General features: G+C 45.9%; 1 protein-coding gene across 1 annotated transcript in view; it reads left to right on the top strand.

The window, feature by feature from the left end:
- LOC135394256 (uncharacterized) overlaps positions 1-14,903 on the top strand; it is a 726,492-nt gene that overhangs the window by 383,776 nt on the left and 327,813 nt on the right. The window lies entirely within an intron of this gene.

Here is a 14,903-nt window from a genome sequence, read left to right as displayed (position 1 = left end):
CTGCGGCCAAGACAAAAGGGATAATACTGCGTTGAGCATGAAAGCTGAAATTGGTGACAAAAATAGTTTGTTATTAGTGTTGATTGCTGTGCGATATGTCAACCTGGTATTGTAAAGTTTCCAAATATTGCTAGTCGTGCATCTTTCAGAGAGCCCTTTTGTGGTATGGCGAAATGGAAGATATTCCACTATACGAAGCACGTTTCTGTGCGCAAATTTAATATCGAAACTTCTGCATGAGGCTTCTCAGAATGCAGCCTATACGTGTTATCAGTGAAATGGAAAACAGTCATTTCTCATCCTATAAAATAGCAAGATAATGCAGCGAACGGATAATAATATTTGAAAGAAAATTTGAAGAAAGGAAATGCCTTTCACGCGCTTTTGAAGGCCATACTAATTAGGTGATGGAGGGAGACGAAACGAAGTGTAAAAGTTATTGATTTCTCTCTCGCTCTCGAAGATTAAAAGAAATAATGTCCTCTAGGCTGCGAGAGCTTTATTGTGTAAAGCGCGCAAAAAGTTACATGAAAAGCCCTGTTTTTGACCTGCGGCTTGAATCTCGCTGAGCTTCAATAAATGGATTATCAAAGGAAGAATGGGAGCGAACCGTAATCTTACTCCCTGTATTCCCTTATTCTGCGCGCCTTCGGGAAACAGCCCCTAGTCGGGGCTTAAAATGGAAGAACGAAAAGAAAACAAAACAAAAACGAAACTCGCTGTTTGATACAAGTTATACGACGTTCACTGCTCGTCTTGATTGTGTTGCTCTTTTAATCGGACGGAAATTTGTCGCATCGCATGCAACGGGTCGCCTGAAGCTTGAACGTGATGCAGCGGCCGGACATGGACTTTCTCGCTTTCAATTGAGAATGGAGAAAAGTTTTGTCGCAGTACGTTCCTTTTAACGTAAAGGCAACATGCAAACGAGTAAGTGTATACTTGACGTTGACAACATCATGATTCCCGAGCTTGGTGAAACAAATGCACAGAACACAGAACGAACAACACATGACGTGGCTCAGACGGGTCTCAAACCTTCTCTCGTTGTGTTCGTTCTGTGCGTTTGTATTCTCTCCCATGTTCCGGGAGATATTGCAAACGTTACGTTCTTTTTTCGTACGTTGTAAGGCAACGCAAACAAGACTTCTATCTTGGATGCAGCGTCAGTATCTTTGGAGTTCAGAAAATTGGCTGCATCTTTTGGCATTGTGCCAGATGCGTTAAAATACTGTATAGCTTGATACGGCAGGCAAGCGTCGGTCACGTGGTCCTACACTCTTAAAATGAACTTCACCGCATAGCGTACTCCTAGTCAACGATCATCCCGAATGACAGCGTTCTCTCCCTTGATTTGATGACGACGGGGGCGTACGCAATTTTTGTGGGAATTATGGATCGTATAATGCCACCGAAAGGGCGTACGATCCCCGTTTTCAGCAAATCAGGACAAAGAACGGTGTCGCTCGGAATGACGGTTGGCTACACTCTAAAAACAGAACTTCACCGCATAGCACGTAGTGCGCCAATCATTGCTGTGAACGATACGGTTATCTGTTTTGATTCGAGGAGAGAGGGAGGCGTACGCCTTTTTATGACAATTACCATATATCCAAATTGCCACAAAAAACCGTACGCCCCCGTCTCTCCTCGAATCACAAGCGATACCCTATCATTCGTGGCAATGGTTGGCACACAGCGTGCTATGCGGTGAAGCTCTGTTTTTAGAGTGTAGGAGCGCACTAGGCGGTGAAGTCCATCTTTAAGGGTGTATGAAGTCACGGACGGACCTACACGGTGGTTGACCCCATACAGGTATCGCTTTAATACGAGTTTCATACCTTTGTTATCCTTACTCCGCTAATGCTGAGTTTCCAAACCAGCGATTTTGCCCCGCGAGAGCGTGAGAATGTCAATCTTCTCGCTGTCGCTTCTCGCTCGAATATTTCCAAAGTATAGGGAGCCACCCAGCGAGAGCGTGAAAAATCGGCAGCGCGAGCGTGAAACCACTATCTCTGATATATGCGGCCTCTTGATATTTTCGCTCTCGCTTCCAAGATAGCACACTTCATAAACAAAAGACGATGATGACGATGATTGCAGTTTTTATGACGCACGTGCAACTAAGGTTACTCGTGCAACCTTATAGTTAAGCAACCTATAGTAGCAACTAATCTTTCAATTAAAACCAAATTATCTCAGAATTTCAGGTGTAAATCACAGTAAACGGAAAGTCATACGCTTATAAAACATTTAAATAGCCGATGGCTCTAAAAAAGTTGAAAGTTCTCATGTAGAGTAAAAGTGGTTCACCCTCAAGCAATAGGACTGGATGAAAAGGCACAATTGATATCGATAAAATTCTTTAAAATGACGACGACGGTGATTTTCGTGTGATGGACATGTGATTAGAATGTGCACCACAGAGAGTTGCTTCCCGCAGGAAAACATCCCCACTTCATCATCAGAATATATATGGGTTTGCTCCCCGCAGCATGGCCATTAGGAAGGCTCTTCTTCACGGAGTAAAAAACCATGCGTGATGTAAGTATGTCTGAGCCTTAATCGAGCTAAAATGACTTGAATGTGATAGTTTCATCATTATATTCATTGTCATTGATTTAACAATATTCAGATTATTTTCCCCGTTTTCTTTCATGTTTTGCTTCCTTGTATGTCTTCGTCTTTCTTGTAGCACACTCATTACGGAAATGGTCGTCGCTGTTCTCTGTTCGTACTATTTCTAGAAAATCGTGATAATATTTAATTCTGACTATATTTTTAACGGTGGTAATATTCTTGTATTCTGTGAGATAGTAACTAGAATAAATATGCTAATTATACAGTCAACCGTTGCTTATCAGGCTCTGGGCGTATGCAGCGAAAATGTCCGGATAGCGAAACGAAACCCGAGGGCAAACGAGTTACCATTTGTCAACAAAGCCTGTATTTATCTCAGAAAACATAGGAAACTGCCCATCGGTCATTCGCATAAGTATCCGGCTCCGCTGAACTCTTAGTGATAACGTTAACTCGAAAAGCATTATTCGTTTCGACCAGACGCGCACCCCGTGCACTTGGCACATTCTCATGGGGCGCCACACCGGCTTCCTGACTGTCATCGGACTCGTGCTTGTCGTCAGTGGAAGCGACTGTGTTAATGACATCTTCAGCCGTAATCGAGGCGCAGGTGTCATCGTGCCGGTCAGCGTTCACGTAACCCAAAACTGTGGCGTCGTCCACGGCTCTGGAACTTAGTCTCCACATTAGAGAACGCAGCTGTGGAGTCGAACAGGTTTCATCACTCAGTGGATCATCTCTGGTTTGACTGGACTGATCAATGCGACGTGCATGAGTACAACGGAACAGGGGATGATTCCTCAAGATTGTCACCCTCTCTTGACGAAACATAGATGAGTGAAAGCGATTATTGGGTATTTTATTCCATAGTGCATGAAAACTTTTGTTCGGATCCAGAAACCAAAGTCCGAACAAATGGAGGCGTGAAATCTGTCCCCATGTTTCTTGTCCGGATAACGCGGGACCAGAATACGTGAAGCCCGGATTATCGAGAGTCGACTGTATAGTGTAGTGATTCATAAATAAACAAATGTATCAAATAATATAATATCCACGTGGAATACTAATTGCGAAGGAAGGAAATATCCGTAATACGGCAATTGAATTACGGCATTTTCGTGCTTCATTTTCATCAAGAAAATGTTGTTTTTGTCCTCTATGTTAAAGGAGCTGTAAAGTGAATGACAGACCTGTAGAAACCGTACGCTTTTCTCAAAGCTTGTAACTTGGACGCTTCAGATAACCTAATAGTTCTGTTCTATATTGGAATTTTTTTTCAGCAATCCAATTTCAACGATTGCTGCGCAGAGCAACCTAGCGGATTCGAGAAGCCCGCCAACCCTGAGCAGAGCCGTATATTGAAAGGGAGTCTGGCCATTAATGGGTCATGCCTGTACCTGAAGCTCCACCCACCTTTTCAGCTTTCAGACCAAGAGAGTCTTGAAATATAGGGCGCTATCAATCAACCTATCCTCACTATTTGTCCACCTATCCAACATGGGCAGCGCCATTTTGGGTGGCAAGGGGATTGGATGGGATTGAAATGGATACCTCTCGCTATCTGCAAAACTAGTGGATTTTTTTTGTGCAAATTTGATGAACGCCACCTAGAGTGCGTGGGGTCCGTCGGGAATTGTCGTCTGCTTCCGTCGTTGTACCGCTGCCGGCAGAACCTCCTGCTGGGGGCACATTCTGTCGTCGGTACGATTTGAAGCAAATCTACATGAATTGTTGGAATATAAAAGGCAAGAATGATTACGGTATATCCACGAAACCAGCAATTAAATATAAGATTGTACAGCACTGTGTCGGTTTTTGTTATGATTTTGTTGTCGTTGATTTCACTGTGTTCGTTCTCGTCGCCATTTTGGATGGCAGGGAGGTGTCATGGCGACCCCCTTGATAAAACCAAACCAGTCAGTGGAGCGAAACTGTGATTGACAGGTCAAGCTTCTTTTTGTGACTCCTCCCAATGGCCAGACCCCCTTTTAATATACGGCTCTGACCCTGAGGCGACTCGCGCGCCATCTATTGAGAACGCAAGCTACTAGACGATACATCAGACGAGATACTGCGTTTCTCGCGAGCGCAGTAAGCATTTCGTTGCGCAGGTGCACGGTTTGTGTATTCCGGAACACAATAACGCAAACCACACATTCGTGGAAATCACTTGGATGCAATGTTTTGCAAACAGCAGCGATACAGCGAGTGGACGACACAGAGACACAGAGAGACAAAGGCCACAGAGCACCTTGCAGGCACGGAACTCGGACGTTACAACCGTTAACAGTTCAAACCCAACTTCTCAAGAATTGCTGTTGTTCTTCAACGAAGCGTCTAATGGTAATTAGTAACCTGTCTCAAATGCGTTACGTTGTACTTCAATATCACGTGATGTCTGTCCGCCAATCCGGGGGCGACTCCAACTTTGTTTTTTGCGAACTCAGGGGTGGCATCCAATGTATTGCTGCGTAGACGAAAGCGTGCTGGGCGAACGCAATGCATCCTGGACAGATCCTGGTCCCAGGTCACAGCAAACGTCAAGGCACATGTGGCCTTAAAGATGGTGGCGCCCGTGATAGGCGGCCAAATCGTTTGTAAACAATGCGGTTGTTGTTTCTGCACGACGTTTTGGATGTCTTTCGATCATGGTAATTATTTTTATCCGATAATCTTGCAGTAAAACGCGCAGTTTTACACATAAAGCCTCGTACTGTTGAGGACTTCCAAAGATGTGATGACGATCGCGCTTTAAGACTCACTGAGCCGATGCGATGTACTTAAACTAAGGCGAAATCGGCTACCCTCTTGCGGAAGAAGCACCGCATAGTTTACGCTGGCAAAATACGTTCATCTCTTGGTGTTATGACGACGAAAGTATGCCAGTAAGCGGCAAAACGACATGTAAACAAAGTCACATGACCTCAAAATGACGTTTTCTATGACGTACGACCAGGACAAGATGGCAGTTTTGCCAAAAGCACCCGTTTGAGGGTAGTTACAACAATGGCGGGTTTGTGTCACCCCTGTGTTTGCGAACGTTGAGGCTCGCCACCTTTCGGTTTCTAAAAGTGTTCAATATTAATTAGTGCGATAAGTATGAAGACCTGAGAGGTTATGACTTGTGTGTGTGTGATCACACAGCAAAGTTGTACATGATGGAATCTTGAAAGATTGTGGTTGCATTTCACTTTACAGTTCCCCTAAATTGCCTCATCCCCTGCAGCGTTCCGTAATACAGGTTTTGCATATCTGATGCATGTGTTGTAAAAGTAAAAACCACCGAAATAACAACAACAAACAACAAATATACTGATGATGATGATGAATGGGGAAATTCGCCACCTGGGTTGCGGCCCACTACCCCGCTGCCGACGGGACTGCATGAGTTGTCCACCGAGATAAAGGCCATGCTGTGACATGAGTTTACCGATCAGCATTGAGTGATGATAGGAACTGTGATGCGTCCCCCTGTTTCCTTCGGGAAGCGCGCCTTGTCTTTTAGGGGAAGTGTGTTTTGCCGTCAGAAATAATTTCACATGTACGAAATATAATGCGTGACAGCGACACCTTTTGCAGACGTGCCTTGACTGCGCTTATCCATAAGACGGCTGGAAGTCAATTTCCGTCGTTGTCACAACTGCAACCGTCTGCAACGCGTGGAGGCATTGATGGAGACAGCAGAAAGGCATCTTCTCGTAAGGATTACTGAAAGAGCACTCCGTCGACGATGTCTTCATAAGCGGCTTTGTGAGCAGCCGACAAATGCGTCCGATTGGAAGTGGTATCTACTGAATGCGTTACGACTGAAACTCAGCTCAACATGAGTCCTATAGGGTTCTGCTCCGTGCATCGTGGAGTCTTCATGTTTTCCCTTTGTGTATCTAACCTAATCTAAAAACGTAGCACTGCATTTCGTCGAAAGGACTGCAACTGCAGGCACACCAACGTGCTTTCTCGTCCTCTATTGACTGCTACCTGTGCGTGACGTTGTTTGTCCAACAAACCTTTCTTCGCGACTTCACGGTTCAGTTGTCGTCGGCGCATCGGATCTTCGCCGTTAAAGTAGTTCCGCAGTTACCTCTAAGCATTTTGCGCTTCACGAAGCGTGGTTTCGGTCGTCGAGTGCCACTGTCGAGTTTTACTGCAGGTGCTTCGGCGTTCCACTATATCGCGACAGACGAAGTTTAACCACGAGCTGGGCCCCGATCTTCAATTTTCACATAGTGATCATTCTTGTTATATTTAAAGTTCGCGCGCTCCAAAGTAGCTGTGGTATGGGGGGGGGGGGTATGTTTATTAAAAAGAAAAAAGAAAGGAAAGGTCAGCCAGAAGGAGGTCGGCTTGCTATTCCAAAATGGGGGAAGAAAAGAAAAGGAAAAGGAGAAAACCGGTCACACAAAGGAAAAGAAGAAAAGAAAAGGGGAAGACAAAGAAGAAAAGAATAGGAGAAGGAAAATAGGAGAAAAGGGAACAGAAAAGAAGAAAAGGAAAGGGGAAGATAGGGGAAGGGGGGTATAGATTCGCGCAATAGCTCGTGGCGAATCACGGGCCGAAGCGATGCATTTAACGTGCGTTATGAGATAATGACAAGTTGAAGATCGGACTCAACCCGGATATGTTGTCACCGAAGTAAGACATATGTGAAACAAGGTTAAAATTAACAAGGTTAAACCCCCGACACTTGTGTTTTTTTGTTTTTCATCGCTTTTAATAAGACCTATGTCTTCCCTTCAGCTTAAACTCATTTTATCCGCAATATAATGGACCAATGATGAAAGATATGTGTTCCAGCCTCAGGACTTCAATTGTCTCATAATGGACCAGTCCGTCATGTGTCATCTCTGTTTCCAGAGATTGACGGGGTGACATCATGATGATGATGCGACGTCATCGAACATGACAGGAGGCATCCACTAGGCAGTACAGATGTTCAGGCAGTGCTCCATCATGGACTTCAACAGACGGCGTACATGTCAAGAACAACGAATCGAACAGAATACTAGCCGATGAAAGACATCATCCTGCCCAGAAATTATTTTCCTAGCGCCCCTCTCTCCCCCAACACACGCACACACACACACAGCACAGAACGTGAAATTAATATATGCAGGGTGTTTCACCTAATGTGTTTAAAAAATCGCGTTTAATAATATCGTTGTTTGAAAATTATGTGGCCAAATCTTTATATATCGTGGTAGCTTTTGCCGTGACTTCCGAGCACCTTTATCAATTTTAAGTCGCGAGAAACAATATTTTCGAAGTTGAACTCCGGTTATTTTTCTTTTTCATTTTGTTTATTTATTTTTTGTGCTAGAAACTAGATACGCATGTTGGATTTAACCTATTCCATGGCGAAATGCATTCCCCACCCCAGTACTAATAGTTAAGAAAAACTGCGAAAACCGTCGTTTTTGAAGCCTGTGCATAGGCGGCGTCGGCTGGCTGAGCTCGGTTTTGCGTCAAGGAAATGCAAGTTGCGGAGGAAAAAAAACGGTTACCCTCCTCTTTGTTTGTTTGTTTCCTTCTCATTGTTGTTTCAGGCGACCGTTATCAGCAGAAGCATGGAAAAGTAAAAGTGAAAGGCTATTTTCATGGTACCTTCTGCTTCTCGCTCCTTTCGGAGATCTAAGCGCGGCCGACAATATTTGATGGCCTCAAATTGACAGTTATTTTTTTCATCTATTAGCGTTATAGTACGGAACTGTATTTTGCAATGGGATAAATCCGAAATACGCTTTCTGTTCCCGGCACAGAAAAAGGACGGTGTGGGTGGCTTGACAAATTTCGGAGTTCATTTCAGAAAATTGTGCCTACAGAAAAAAACGTGCGTACGAGCCACGCCCATTCAATTCGTGCTGTTTTTGGGCAGCCAAATAATGGAGGCCATAAAGTCTGACCATCACAAGTGCTCTATTGCACTTTCTGGAGTGCACTGGCCTGGCCTCCAAGCACTTAGATGCGCGCTCTAGGAGTCCCACCCTACTTTCTTTTTTTTTTATTGAATAGCATGCCGACCTTGGTCTGGCAGAACTTTCCTTTTAATAAATGTATTTCCGCCCCCCCCCCTCCGCTTTTCATGGCCAGGAGAATACGAAAGGACGCTGGAGTAGTCAGGCTTACGTTTCTTGGGCCTAAACCTCCCAAGCATGTAAGCTTCCATCTTCTGACAATGCAAGTCAGAGATTGCCTACCACTAGCAATACAGTGCCATTGTCTGAGGTACGGGCATGCGGCTGCTTGCTGCTGCGGAACGAAAACGTGCCCTAACTGTAGGACATCCCGCGGCAGTGCCCTGAACCAGAAGCCTTTCTGCATAAACTGTAAAGGGAAGCATACAGCCACATCTAGGGACTGCCCGAAGCTAAGAGAGCAATGGCGCATCACCTGGGAACGATCGCGCTCCAATAGTACCTACAGAGAGGCAAAGGGAAATGTCAGAAAGATAGGGCATCATAGACATCTGAAGCAGAGCATCGTTCCTGGGTCGTTTTTACGGACTCCAGATCTGCGCTGCAGTGTATGGCAACTATGGGACTTCGCGGCTTCCTCAGTCCTGTGGTCATTGAAATTCTACGAGTATACAAGAAAGCAAGCGCACAGGGCCACTCTATCGTCTTCCAGTGGATCCCGGGTCATGTGGGCATCAGCGGAAACGAGGACGCAGATCGAACAGCCGCAGGCGCGCACCAGTACACCCGGCGTGTCCCCATCATCTTGTCTTGGGGGGATCGCCAGTACCTCGTTTCAAGCCTCACTGGCCCCATGATGCAGTCTCAACGGCAACTTGACATCAGCACCCACTCTTTGCTTTACTCCGTTGACCCCGCATTGTTCCTTACTCTCCCCCGCCGAATGCCCCGTTCCTTTACCACGCTCTTCCACCGCATGAGACCTAATGTGGCTTTTACACCGGCTTTCAAACACCTCCTCAGTGTCGGCGCGTCCAGCCTCTGTTCCACGTGTGGTGTGCGTGGTGACCTCCATCGCGTCCTCCTGGTCTGCGGAGAGTACGATCGCGAGTGCACCCTCATGGAAACTGCTCTCCAACGCGTTGATCAACGCCAGTTCGACTTAACCAAAATTCTCGGACCATGGTCCTCACATCTGATGCAAGGCCTACGAGTTCTTGCTGAGTTCCTTTCCAGCACTGCACTGATGGACGAACTATAATAGGGCACCTTTCCATTATCATCACTTTCTCATCCCCACAAGCGCAATGGGTCAGTGTACCGCCATAACGGCGGAGAATGACCCACCACATCATCATCCCATTTATGTGTGTGTGTGTGTGAAGCAGAGCAATGCGCTGATGTGTCATGCTGCTTCTGAGAAAACTGAAGCTAGGCCCCCTCGACAGAAGGTAATTTTCCTTCGCTACCACCCAAAGAGCATCAGGAGGTGCAAAGGTGTGCTACACTCTAAAAACTGAACTTCACCGCATAGCATGGTCTGCGCCAACAATTGCCACGAATTATAGGGTTATCGCTTCTGATTCCAAGGGAGAGGGGGGCGTACGCCTTTTTGTGGCCATTTGGATATATGATAATTGACACAAAAAGGCGTACGCCTCCCTCTCTCCTCGAATCAGAAGCGATAATCTTATCATCCGTGGCAATGGTTGGCGCAGAGCGTGCTATGTGGTAAAGTTCAGTTTTTAGAGTGTACGCCCAAGAAGCCATTAGAAAGCAACAGCGTCTCCCCGCCGGTACACTTTCAGGCTACTTACCACACAGCACTGGGCCGATCGCAGGGAACTGATATGCTTACAGTGATAGGGCGGTTGCTGTTTACAGCACTCAAGGTCATCATCTCTGCTTGTCCTGAAGTCACCGCCCTTGCCGAAATCCAGTCGACCTTACAACTCGAAACTGCAATCGTTCCCCTGTTCCTATAGCTGACCGAAGTAGAAACTAACTGCAGTTTCATTTCTCATCGTCCTAAATGAAACCGGCCTGGAGATAATTATTACGTTGAGAAGAAGAAACAGTGGAGCATTCCACCCTCGTATTCTACATCTACAGTGGAACGGCAGAAGCCTCGTACGCAAACAGGCCGACCTCAAGTTACTCTTACGGAGGGGCGACTTTCATGTCTTGACCATACAAAAAAGTCTCACTCAGCCGTCATTCCCCCATACGTGTCATACCACTTTAGGGATCTGGTGGTAAAGCTGGTGGTCTCCCGAGGGCATCACTATTTGTAAAACAGACTATTGCTCAGGATGAGATCGACATTTCTAGTCTATGCTCACCTACTGAGGAATACGTAGGCTGCCTGTTGAAGGCCGACTCGAAAACTGTATCGGTCATCTCGGTGTACCACTGAGGTTATGTTAGGTGTTGAATCCCTTAAGAAACTTCGATCTACTTGTTCTGGACGTTTGATCATCTGCGAAGACTTCAATTCCAGCCACACTCTGTGGGGCAGTCACAGGAATTGTAGAAGAGGTAACACCATTACTAATTACCTGCCTACCAGTGATCTAGTTGTCGTCAACAATCGTAATCCGACGTATATGAGGCCGCCTCGATATGTGAATGCCATTGATTTCACCATGACCACCATGCACTACCAAACAGCCCGGTTTTTATCACTTTTTTCACCATTTGTATCATATCATGTCACATGCGCTTGGTGCAAACTCGCGCTAAGGTCACTCTGTTGCCTCCTCCAAATGTTCTGAAACTGAGCATTATCCGGCTTTCTGCTTGTTTTTCTTTCTTGTTTCTCCTTTTTCGTTTTTTAGAGGGAGGGGGGAGGGTGCGTGGGTGGGGTGGCATTCGGCGAAGTTTGTTGGTGGTTGCGTGAAGTGACCGTACCAAGCACAATTTCGAATGGAGCATTGCAATGTACTCATGATGATGCCAAGAACAAACTGAAGTACATGATACGGTGAGAACAGAGTAACAAGTGCGAAGTGCCGTTGATCGAATTCGTTTTTGTAGCTCATAGCTTCTTTTCATTTGAGAGGTTTAGTACCTCGTACGCTATCGCCTTTGTGTACGGAAGGGATAGCGCTGGTGGATCTGCGCACTGCGCGAAGCTCTCTTTCGATTGTGGGCGTGCGCGGAACCATCAACGTTATCCCTTCCATACGCAAAGGCGATAGCGTACGATGTACAAAAACTCTCTATTAGTGAGTGTTAGTAGACGGCTAACGGGAGCCCGGAAGGCTACCGCGTCTGCCGCACCCTATCAACAGACAATATTATGAGAGCATGAGAGAACTGATGTTCTGAGACTGGAACAACATAGAAAGGACAAACAGATTGAATAGATTGACAAATAGGCTGGAACAACATAGAAAGGACAAAGATTATGAGTCACTCTGTATCTGTCATTGGTTCCGGTAAGTTAACGGTGACCTTATCATCGGTCTACTAACAATCCCTATTATAATGTGGGGTAATTTCTGGAATACAGCACAGAGGAGTATTTTGTGGAGACATGTGGCCTTCGTCACTTTTTATTATTTTTCTTTTCGCATACAAATTTTTTACGCAGTTGACCCCAACTGTGCTTTTGCAGTGTAACGCTGGCGCGGTCTCAAAAACGCACATTAATAGCAGGTTTCACTATACCGTACGCTATCAACTTTGCCCACGTACAAGGCATAGCGTCGGTTATTCTGCGCACGCGCAGAGCGTAAAGAGAGCTTTGCGCATTGCTCAGAACCACCACGCTATCCCTTACGTACGCGAAAGCTACTGCGTACGATATACTACAACTCACTTTTTCTGAACTAAGAACAAACGTCTTTGGATGCCGGTCATTCTCAACTCGTATTTGCTAACTCTGGATAACATTATAGTATTCACGTTACGTCGGTAACACAACTTCGCGAAAAGTTCGCGAACCGAGCCGCACTTTGTCATCATGGATCAGGTCCTGCTTTACGCGTGCCAATCACCGCGTTCCACATGCTAGAGTTGGAGCTCAGACTTCTGAACAGCGGTACAGCAACGGAAAAGCTTGGTAAAAGTTTTCATAGCCGATTCATCACATTTTAACTCTGGGTTCGGTGCGTGCGCTCGTGCAGACTCCTCAAGCTGTAGGCTGTCCTGCGCTCCATATCTATCGATATCTGATGTACAAATTCTCTTTCTCGTCTGCCCGCGCCTCTATCCATCTTCTTTCCTCCTTACGTCGTGCTTATCTTTTAAGTTGGCTTTCTTACATGTCCTTCTGCTATCAGGCAAAACCGGCTTCAGAAGAGGTGTCTTTGAATTATGGTCATGCATCCATTCAAAACTCAGTGGGCTGCAGTTCATAGACAACGCAACACTTCTGGGCAAGAAGCAACTCCTCACCGGTCTTCCAGGCAACCTCACCACGTCCCTAGGCCGCCTGGCTAGGTCGCTCGCGAATTGCCCCCTACCGTACGACGAATGTATCCCACGGCCAGCTACTCCATGGTGTGAGATAATGCCCAATATCTCATTGCACATTCCAGGGCCAAGAAAGGAGGGCGAATCCAGCTCACTGGGAGCCAAGGCAGCTGCTGAGGTTCTAATTAGTGACACTTTTCACGCTCACACTCTTGTGCTTACAGACGGCTCCGTCTGTAAGCCGAGTGTAGGAGCGCTACTTTTTCCTTTTATATACCATCCTTAAATGGTACATGGCAGTCCTCTACACATTCCTGTCTCTGCCTTCGTCATCGTTAGCCTTTGGAATCGTATCCCGCGTCCCGGCAGATGCGCGTCCCAGTGGCGTATCAGAAGTCCAGGACTTCTGCGGCAGGTGCTGGCGTTGATCGTGCCGCAGGACGTCCTCTGACCACGCTCAAGCTGCAAACAAACAGGTTCAAGAGTTCGCTGATACGAGGAATTTTATTTTCGGTCATAATAGTTCATGGCTTTAGCTGTACATGAGACAAACAGAATTCAGGCGTTCCTGAATTCTGTTTCCCTCCATCTCGTCTACACAGCTGACACTACGAAGCGGGCTCCGTTCCGGCAAAAGCTCTCAGCAACAGGCGCAAGTAGGAGCGCTCTCGTTCTTCATTCACTAGTACCCTTCGGTGTCCGCTTCATAGTTCGCACTACCGCAGAGCAGCTTCAGACTGTTGAAGCTTCAGCCTCCTTGGTTGATCTCTTATCTCGTTACACTGGGCACAGAATACATATGGAAAGACTGCAATCCACTTACACGAAAACGTGGATGGCGTTATGATGCCAAGGCCTGATTCGTCTGCCTTGTTGTAAGAAGTAACAATGGCTGTCAATCTTATTTGTTTCTATACTCCTTCTCGACCTTCAGACACGCCCTCGGAATGTGGGAAGATGAATCAGAACACAGAGCACGTCTAACAGCATAGAAAATTCCTGGGTGTGCTACGCCAAGAAATGCTTGTGTCTTATTGCGCGGTGCTGATTTCTCGTGAAACAACAGAAAGTTAAAGAATTTGCTTCGATGTGCTGTAAGCTGTTGACGTCACGCTCTTCAAGTTGGCTTTTCTGCGCAGCGATTCGGCAATGCAGGCAAAGCACGCTTTACACGTGGGTCCGGAAGACGACAGTCAGCTTCTTTGATTTGGATTGAATTGATAAAAAGATAAAACACGCTGAAACTACTGTTTATAAATCTGCAAGCTTTCTTGCAGTAGTCTGAATTTTGTCAGGTACAAAAGTGATAAAGTGAAAAACGAGAAAGATTGTTTCAGTTTGAGTCTGAATATATATATATACTCCCCAAGAAACTCCCCCAAGTACGCGAGCTTTCTTTGAACTTCGTAAGCTAACCGATAAATCAGTACGCTATGATTCCCATCGCACCACTTTACAACTCGATAAAGATCAGGACAAAATTCCTAAATGTCTCACCATTAACCTTAAACCCACATTTCCCCTAAACTCTGCACATCAGTACAAGTGGGACGAGATCCTCAAAAATGCTTCTACCGCGTTAATCGACGTACTAATATCCCACTGTGAAGAAGCTATAGACCAATCATCCCAGCAGGCAAAAATTATCGATTGTAAATACGTCTTAAGCGACAACCATCAGGCAGAATTAGTACAGTAAGCAAAAGACAGGGAAGAGGCAATGCTCAATGCTAAACGAAGAAAATTAGTCAGGGACAACGTTAATGCACTAGTTACCCTTGGACGAAGTGCACCAGTTGAGGAGTGTGACCATATTAAGAGTACATGTACCACTTCTACGCCATCGCTAGATCAGCAAATTCTTGCCAAAAAAGCAGATTCCATTACTGCAACCTCACCTGCACGTGCGTTATCCAAAAAGTCCCACAATGTCGTTAATCTATCGTCCCACACACTTACCGATTCAGAGGTCTCACTACTTGGCCGTGGCCT

Source organism: Ornithodoros turicata, chromosome 5 (assembly GCF_037126465.1).
Source record: "Ornithodoros turicata isolate Travis chromosome 5, ASM3712646v1, whole genome shotgun sequence".
NCBI lineage: Eukaryota > Metazoa > Arthropoda > Arachnida > Ixodida > Argasidae > Ornithodoros > Ornithodoros turicata.
Note: the sequence above shows the minus strand (reverse complement) of the source record. Positions and strands in the feature narration are given on the sequence as shown.